The sequence below is a fragment of the Panulirus ornatus genome, chromosome 46 (assembly GCF_036320965.1).
Source record: "Panulirus ornatus isolate Po-2019 chromosome 46, ASM3632096v1, whole genome shotgun sequence".
Classification (NCBI taxonomy): Eukaryota; Metazoa; Arthropoda; class Malacostraca; order Decapoda; family Palinuridae; genus Panulirus; species Panulirus ornatus.
In genome coordinates, this window is record NC_092269.1 from 20,593,981 (window position 1) to 20,602,733 (window position 8,753).

Below are 8,753 nucleotides of genomic sequence, written 5' to 3' on the forward strand. Positions count from 1 at the left end.
AGGAAACAGACGAAAGAAATGGCGAAACCCACCCCCATACACATGTATATACATACGTCCACACACGCAAATATACATACCTACACAGCTTTCCATGGTTTACCCCAGACGCTTCACATGCCTTGATTCAATCCACTGCCAGCACGTCAACCCCGGTCTACCACATCGCTCGAAATCACTCTATTCCTTGCCCTCCTTTCACCCTCCTGCATGTTCAGGCCCCGATCACACAAAATCTTTTTCACTCCATCTTTCCACCTCCAATTTGGTGTCCCTCTTCTCCTCGTTCCCTCCACCTCCGACACATATATTCTCTTGGTCAATCTTTCCTCACTCATTCTCTCCATGTGCCCGAACCATTTCAAAACACCCTCTTCTGCTCTCTCAACCACGCTCTTTTTATTTCCACACATCTCTCTTACCCTTACGTTACTTACTCGATCAAACCACCTCACACCACATATTGTCCTCAAACATCTCATTTCCAGCACATCCATCCTCCTGCGCACAACTCTATCTATAGCCCACGTCTCGCAACCATACAACATTGTTGGAACCACTATTCCTTCAAACATACCCATTTTTGCTTTCCAAGATAATGTTCTCGACTTCCACACATTCTTCAAGGCTCCCAGAATTTTCGCCCCCTCCCCCACCCTATGATCTACTTCCGCTTCCATGGTTCCATCCGCTGCCAGATGCACTCCCAGATATCTAAAACACTTCACTTCCTCCAGTTTTTATTCCATTCAAACTCACCTCCCAATTGACTTGACCCTCAACCCTACTGTACCTAATAACCTTGCTCTTATTCATATTTACTCTTAACTTTCTTCTTTCACACACTTTACCAAACTCAGTCACCAGCTTCTGCAGTTTCTCACATGAATCAGCCACAAGCGCTGTATCATCAGCGAACAACAACTGACTCACTTCCCAAGCTCTCTCATCCCCAACAGACTTCATACTTGCCCCTCTTTCCAAAACTCTTGCATTCACTTCCCTAACAACACCATCCATAAACAAATTAAACAACCATGGAGACATCACACACCCCTGCCGCAAACCTACATTCACTGAGAACCAATCACTTTCCTCTCTTCCTACACGTACACATGCCTTACATCCTCGATAAAAACTTTTCACTGCTTCTAACAACTTGCCTCCCACAACATATATTCTTAATACCTTCCACAGAGCATCTCTATCAACTCTATATATATATATATATATATATATATATATATATATATATATATATATATATATATATATATATATATATATATCTTTTTTTTTCAAACTATTCGCCATTTCCCGCATCAGCAAGGTACCGTTAAGAACAGAGGACTGGGCCTCTGAGGGAACATCCTCACCTGGCCCCCTTCTCTGTTCCTTCTTTTGGAAAATTAAAAAAAAAACAAGAGGGGAGGATTTCTAGCCCCCCGCTCCCTCCCCTTTTAGTCGCCTTCTACGACACGCAGGGAATACGTGGGAAGTATTCTTTCTCCCCAATCCCCAGGGATATGTATACTTTTTTTTTTTTTTTTATTATACTTTGTCGCTGTCTCCCGCGTTTGCGAGGTAGCGCAAGGAAACAGACGAAAGAAATGGCCCAACCCCCTCCCATACACATGTATATACATACGTCCACACATGCAAATATGCATACCTACACAGCTTTCCATGGTTTACCCCAGACGCTTCACATGCCTTGATTCAATCCACTGACAGCACGTCAACCCCGGTATACGACATCGCTCCAATTCACTCTATTCCTTGCCCTCCTTTCACCCTCCTGCATGTTCAGGCCCCGATCACACAAAATCTTTTTCACTCCATCTTTCCACCTCCAATTTGGTCTCCCTCTTCTCCTCGTTCCCTCCACCTCTGACACATATATCCTCTTGGTCAATCTTTCCTCACTCATTCTCTCCATGTGCCCAAACCACTTCAAAACACCCTCTTCTGCTCTCTCAACCACGCTCTTTTTATTTCCACACATCTCTCTTACCCTTACGTTACTCACTCGATCAAACCACCTCACACCACACATTGTCCTCAAACATCTCATTTCCAGCACATCCATCCTCCTGCGCACAACTCTATCCATAGCCCACGCCTCGCAACCATACAACATTGTTGGAACCACTATTCCTTCAAACATACCCATTTTTGCTTTCCGAGATAATGTTCTCGACTTCCACACATTCTTCAAGGCCCCCAGAATTTTCGCCCCCTCCCCCACCCTATGATCCACTTCCGCTTCCATGGTTCCATCCGCTGCCAGATCCACTCCCAGATATCTAAAACACTTCACTTCCTCCAGTTTTTCTCCATTCAAACTCACCTCCCAATTGACTTGACCCTCAACCCTACTGTACCTAATAACCTTGCTCTTATTCACATTTACTCTTAACTTTCTTCTCCCACACACTTTACCAAACTCAGTCACCAGCTTCTGCAGTTTCTCACATGAATCAGCCACCAGCGCTGTATCATCAGCGAACAACAACTGACTCACTTCCCAAGCTCTCTCATCCCCAACAGACTTCATACTTGCCCCTCTTTCCAAAACTCTTGCATTTACCTCCCTAACAACCGCATCCATAAAGAAATTAAACATATATATATATATATATATATATATATATATATATATATATATATATATATATATATATATATATATATATATATATATATATATATATATATACATATATATATACATATATATATATATATATATATATATATATATATATATATATATATATATATATATATATATATATATATATGTGTGTGTGTGTGTGTGTGTGTGTGTGTGTGTATGTGTGTGTATGTGTGTTTATGTATGTATATGTGTGTATATATATATATATATATATATATATATATATATATATATATATTTTTTTTTTTTTTTTTTTTTTTTCATACTATTTGCCATCTCCCGCGATAGCGAGGTAGCGTTAAGAACAGAGGACTGGGCCTTTGAGGGAATATCCTCACCTGGCCCTCTTCTCTGTTCCCTCTTTTGGAAAAAAAAAAAAAAAAAAAGAAATATATATATATATATATATTTTTTTTTTTTTTTTTTTTTTTTTATACTTTGTCGCTGTCTCCCGCGTTTGCGAGGTAGCGCAAGGAAACAGACGAAAGAAATGGCCCAACCCCCCCCCCCATACACATGTACATACACACGTCCACACACGCAAATATACATACCTACACAGCTTTCCATGGTTTACCCCAGACGCTTCACATGCCTTGATTCAATCCACTGACAGCACGTCAACCCCTGTATACCACATGACTCCAATTCACTCTATTCCTTGCCCTCCTTTCACCCTCCTGCATGTTCAGGCCCCGATCACACAAAATCTTTTTCACTCCATCTTTCCACCTCCAATTTGGTCTCCCTCTTCTCCTCGTTCCCTCCACCTCCGACACATATATCCTCTTGGTCAATCTCTCCTCACTCATTCTCTCCATGTGCCCAAACCATTTCAAAACACCCTCTTCTGCTCTCTCTACCACGCTCTTTTTATTTCCACACATCTCTCTTACCCTTACGTTACTTACTCGATCAAACCACCTCACACCACACATTGTCCTCAAACATCTCATTTCCAGCACATATATATATATATATATATATATATATATATATATATATATATATATATATATATATATATATATATATATATATATATATATATATATATATATATATATATATATATATATGTATATATATATATATATATATATATATATGTAGATTTTCTACTTCTACCTAATGCCCCAGTCTAATATTTCTAACTAATGCTCCTGTCTAGTGTTTACACCATACATTCCATCTATTACTCCTACCATTTTGCCAAAAGGCAGGGAATGTGCACTCAACACAGGAAAATCTAATTACAAAGAATGAGGTGTGTGACAAGGAGATTGTAAGTTTGTGGACAGAATACCAGCATTGAATGAAGCAGAAAAAAATGACAACTGCTTGGATGAAAGGACTGCAACTTGGCAACCACTGAGGTGCTGGCTCACTATGCAGCCATAATTAAACCTTATAATAAACGTTAATCCTCATGTGGATGATCCTCAGAAGGAAACAATGGGAAGCATCACCAGATTTGAACCACACATCCAAGTCTTAGTGAAGGGACACACATACACAGAACACTTGAGCAGTGGCTTTACAGTTCCACAAGTTAAATACTACCAGTATTGCACTTTCCTTTCACATAATGTACAATAAAGGAGCAAATCTGTATATTCATTTGTCCCTACCTATATATACTGTTCACTGTCACGTAGAATACAGACTGATACAGAAAAAGTCTACATCGTTTGGTCCCAGTAAAGCATAACTACAAACCCATATATCTAACTAAGATTCAACACCAAAGCTCTGATAAAATGAAAGATTTTGATTTAAGTTTAGCAAACTTATACATGAAGGGGGAAGGTTGTCTTTTCTATTTCAAAAGTTAATGCAGTAGCAGTACATTACTTGATAAAGAAAACTTGTAAATGTCAAACAGCTAATGAGAGTGCACACTTCAGTGAGGATTACCAAAAGCATTAACTGGGAGCATAAGGTTGAAGTATTAGGTTGGAACATTAGGTAGACCCATTAGGTAGAAGGAGTTGGTTGAATCTTAGGTAGGAATCTCGAAAAACACTGCACTAGAGTTGCCCTCTACCCATGGCCTGTCAAGGGTGAGGCACTAAAGCTAAGAAGCAGCACTGGAGTTTAACAGTTATGAAGACTTTTGCCGTGGCCAACCCCTTGAAGGAGTTCCCAAAGGGAACGGGCATCAGTGATACGAATAGTTAGAATGTCATGTGAAATGAGATGTAGAATTGGACTTGGAGGGCAGTTGTTTGTTACAGGTTGGGTCATTTCAGCATATACAATTTTTATTAATATTTTATTTCATAACCCTAGGAGGGAACAAGGAGAAGTGGGAGACCAAATTGGAGGTGGAAGGATGGGGTGAAAAAGATTTTGAGTGATCATGGCCTGAACATATATATATATATATATATATATATATATATATATATATATATATATATATATATATATATATATATATATATACATATGAAAAATGTAAGATATAATTTAGAAAACTGAAACTTCTAGCTTGAAATGAAATGAAAAAATGAATGTCTCATAATGGTTCAACCTCTGACTATGGAAAAGGAAAATGTATAATTTATTTACACAAACGTCAATAGTTGTTTTCATCAATTTAACCACTGTATCATACTGCCTGGTCCACTTCTCTTATCATGAAACTGGAATATTGGTTTATGATGTTTCTCAATTGTCTTCATTACACAAAGTACAACCATATCTTGGATACATGAGGGTAGGTAGTTGGTCATCCGCCATAATAAAGCCTTGACAGACCAAAAGTTTATCTGGACCTCAACTTTTCCAATACATTCATGAAAAACACCTTTTTGCTTTCCATCTCTATCACTTTGAAAAAAAAAATGCTCCCTTTGTTCACATTTTAATGAAAGAATAAGCTTCAATGTCTAAGCTACATTCTTTTCCAATTTCACTATTTTCACTATATATATATATATATATATATATATATATATATATATATATATATATATATATATATATATATATATATATATATATATATGTATATATATATATATATATATATATATATATATATATATATATATATATATATATATATATATATATATATATATATATATATATATATATATATATATATATATATATATATATATATATATATATATATATATATATATATATATATATATATATATATATATATATATATATATATATATATACACATATATATACATATATATATGTGATATATATATGTATATATATATATATATATATATATATATATATATATATATATATATATATATATATATATATATATATATATATATATATATATATATATATATATTGGATCTAAGTTAAAGTACCCTAAACCAAATACCTAAGTACCTAAGTACCTGCATTAGTAGGTAAGATATCCCTTAGTAATTTTGTTTCAAAAAATTCCACGTTAAGATTACTTAGTACAGGTGAAAGAGGGTTCCCCATTGCCATGCCAAATTCTTGAGCATAATAATCTCCATTAGATTCAAATACACAGTCCTTTATACACAATTTTATTAGTTCAATGAAATTAGACTTTGAAACAGGTAAATGAATATCATCCAACACATGAAATAAATATTCTAAAAGGTCATCAACTGGAACTTTAATGAAAAGTGAGGAAACATCAAAGCTAACTAGTTTGAAATCAAAATTATCATTGATATTATTTGGCTTGTTCACTAAATCTAAATTGTTCATGATATAAGAATGTGATACCTCACCCACTAAAGGGCTTAATAGAGAAACTAAACATTTTGACAATTTATAAGTGATGGAGCCTACTGAACTCACTATCGGTCTTGCTGGAAAATTCTGTTTATGTGTTTTGATAAGTCCATACATAAATGGCAATGAAGGGGACAAAGATGACAAACTTTTGATAAGAGAAATGTTACCTTTCAACAACAACTTCATGCCTTTATTGAAGTGAGAATTGACTGCTTCTAAGTTATTTATACTAAGTTTAAAATATGTTGTGTTATCATTTAGAAGATCATTCATTTTAGATAAATAGTTACTTTTGTCTAAAATCACAACAGTGTTAGTCTTATCTCCTTTAGTAATATGTATATCCTTGTCTTTTTTATGGTGTTAATAGGTCTTTTGAATCTTTCAGGGCAATTAGCTTCCACTGGTTTTGACAAAATGGCATACACTTAATCCTTACAGATATTAATATCATCATTCCTTAAATTACTGTATTTTTCTAAATTACAAAAAGACTTTTTGACATCAACACAGCTGGCTTCTCTGTTAGAGCACACAAAACTTAAACCATAGCCTAATGCACACAACGAATCTTTATCTAGTTTATTAGACAGGTTTACCACAAAAGATGGGTTTGTGTTCTTGGTCCAGTCGCTGTTTTCAGTACGATGGTCCAACTTACGATTTAGTGACACTTGTAGCCTATTGAGTTCTTTCCTTAATTCATCATAGCAATAGTCCAACACCCGGTTCTTCCACTGTGTCGGTATTGCCATTTGAAAAGCACGTTTCTTCTCCCTTGAAATGCGAAAAGCCTCCTCCATTTCAAGTTTCCTGAATTCAATATTTTGAAATTGGTCAAATGGTCGACCAGACAGCAGCAACAAACGTTGAGGTAGGACAGATCTTGGCATCACTTGTTCGTTAAGGCATTTCCTAAGGAATTGAAATCGTAACTTCAGTTGGTGAGCCTTGATTAACGATTTGGAGAAAGCAGTAACGAAAGGAGAAAGTCCAGGACAGCTTGTAGAGAAGCAATAGAAAAGCCGTGTGGAATCCATGTTGGAAAGGATCACAATTTTGCGCGTGATCAAGATATTCCTATGAGTCAACGGGGAAAATGAAACACGAAAAGTTCCCAAGTACACTTTCGTGTAATAATCACACCATCTGGGAAGATACGAGAGATTAATATAATATTCACTTGATATACATCGAAGAGACGAAGCTAGGACGCCATTTGGAAACTAACCATTTTGACAATTTATATGTGATGGAGCCTACTGAACTCACTATAGGTCTTGCTGGAAAATTCTGTTTATGTGTTTGAAAGTCTAATTTCATTCAGCTGATAAGATTCTGTATAAAAGACTGTGTATTTCAATTTAATGGAGATAATTATGCTCAAAAATTTGGTATGGCAATGGGTAACCCTCTTTCCCGTGTGCAAAGTAATCCTTATATGGAATTTTTTGAAACAAAATTACAAAAGGATATCTTACCTCCTAATGCAATTTCGTTTAGGTATGTAGATGATGTTCTTTGAGTTTGGCCAACAAATGAAAATTTACAAATATTTCTCCCCTTACTTAAGAATTTAGTACCTTCCATCAAATTTACTGTAGAAAATGAAAATGATGGTATGTTACCATTTTTAGATTGCATGATACATAGACAAGGAAACAAGTTTAAGTTTAGCATATACAGAAAACCCACCAATGTATGTTCATACATCCATTATTACTCATCTCAACATGACAGAGTTAAATTATCATCATTTCAATCTATGTTCCTTAGGGCATTACGTATTTGCAGTCCAGAGTTTATTGATGATGAGTTTGAGAAGATATATTCTATTGGATCTAAGTTAAAGTATCCTAGATCTTTCATTAATAAATCCCTTAAGTTAGCAAAGAAATCATTTTATACAGTTGAGCCCAAACCTCCCACTGACAACAAGAATCTTTTAGTTCTCCCTTTTAATAATAATTTCACTTTGCTTCCCATGTTGCTTAAATCCTTTAATGTAAATGTTGCCTTTAGCAACAATAAAAAATATCTTAATCAGGAATTCACCAGGAAATTCTCTTGGTTGCATCTATAAAGTGCATTGTGGAAACTGTGATAAATTTTATGTTGGTCAGACTGGTAAGGATCTTTCTGTTAGACTTAAGCAACATAAATATAGTATAAGAACGGGACAAGAATCAAATGCCTTGTTTAATCATTTTAAAAACTATGATCATTGTATTGACTGGAGTAACGCCATCTCAGTTGTTAATTCTAACTCAGTTACCAAGAGAAATATCATTGAATCTTCTATTATTAAATACAC

At 35.2% G+C, this 8,753-nt stretch overlaps 1 protein-coding gene across 1 annotated transcript in view; it reads left to right on the forward strand.

The window, feature by feature from the left end:
- The window catches only part of LOC139763329 (probable glutamate receptor), a 166,561-nt gene that overhangs the window by 47,892 nt on the left and 109,916 nt on the right, over positions 1-8,753 (forward strand). The window lies entirely within an intron of this gene.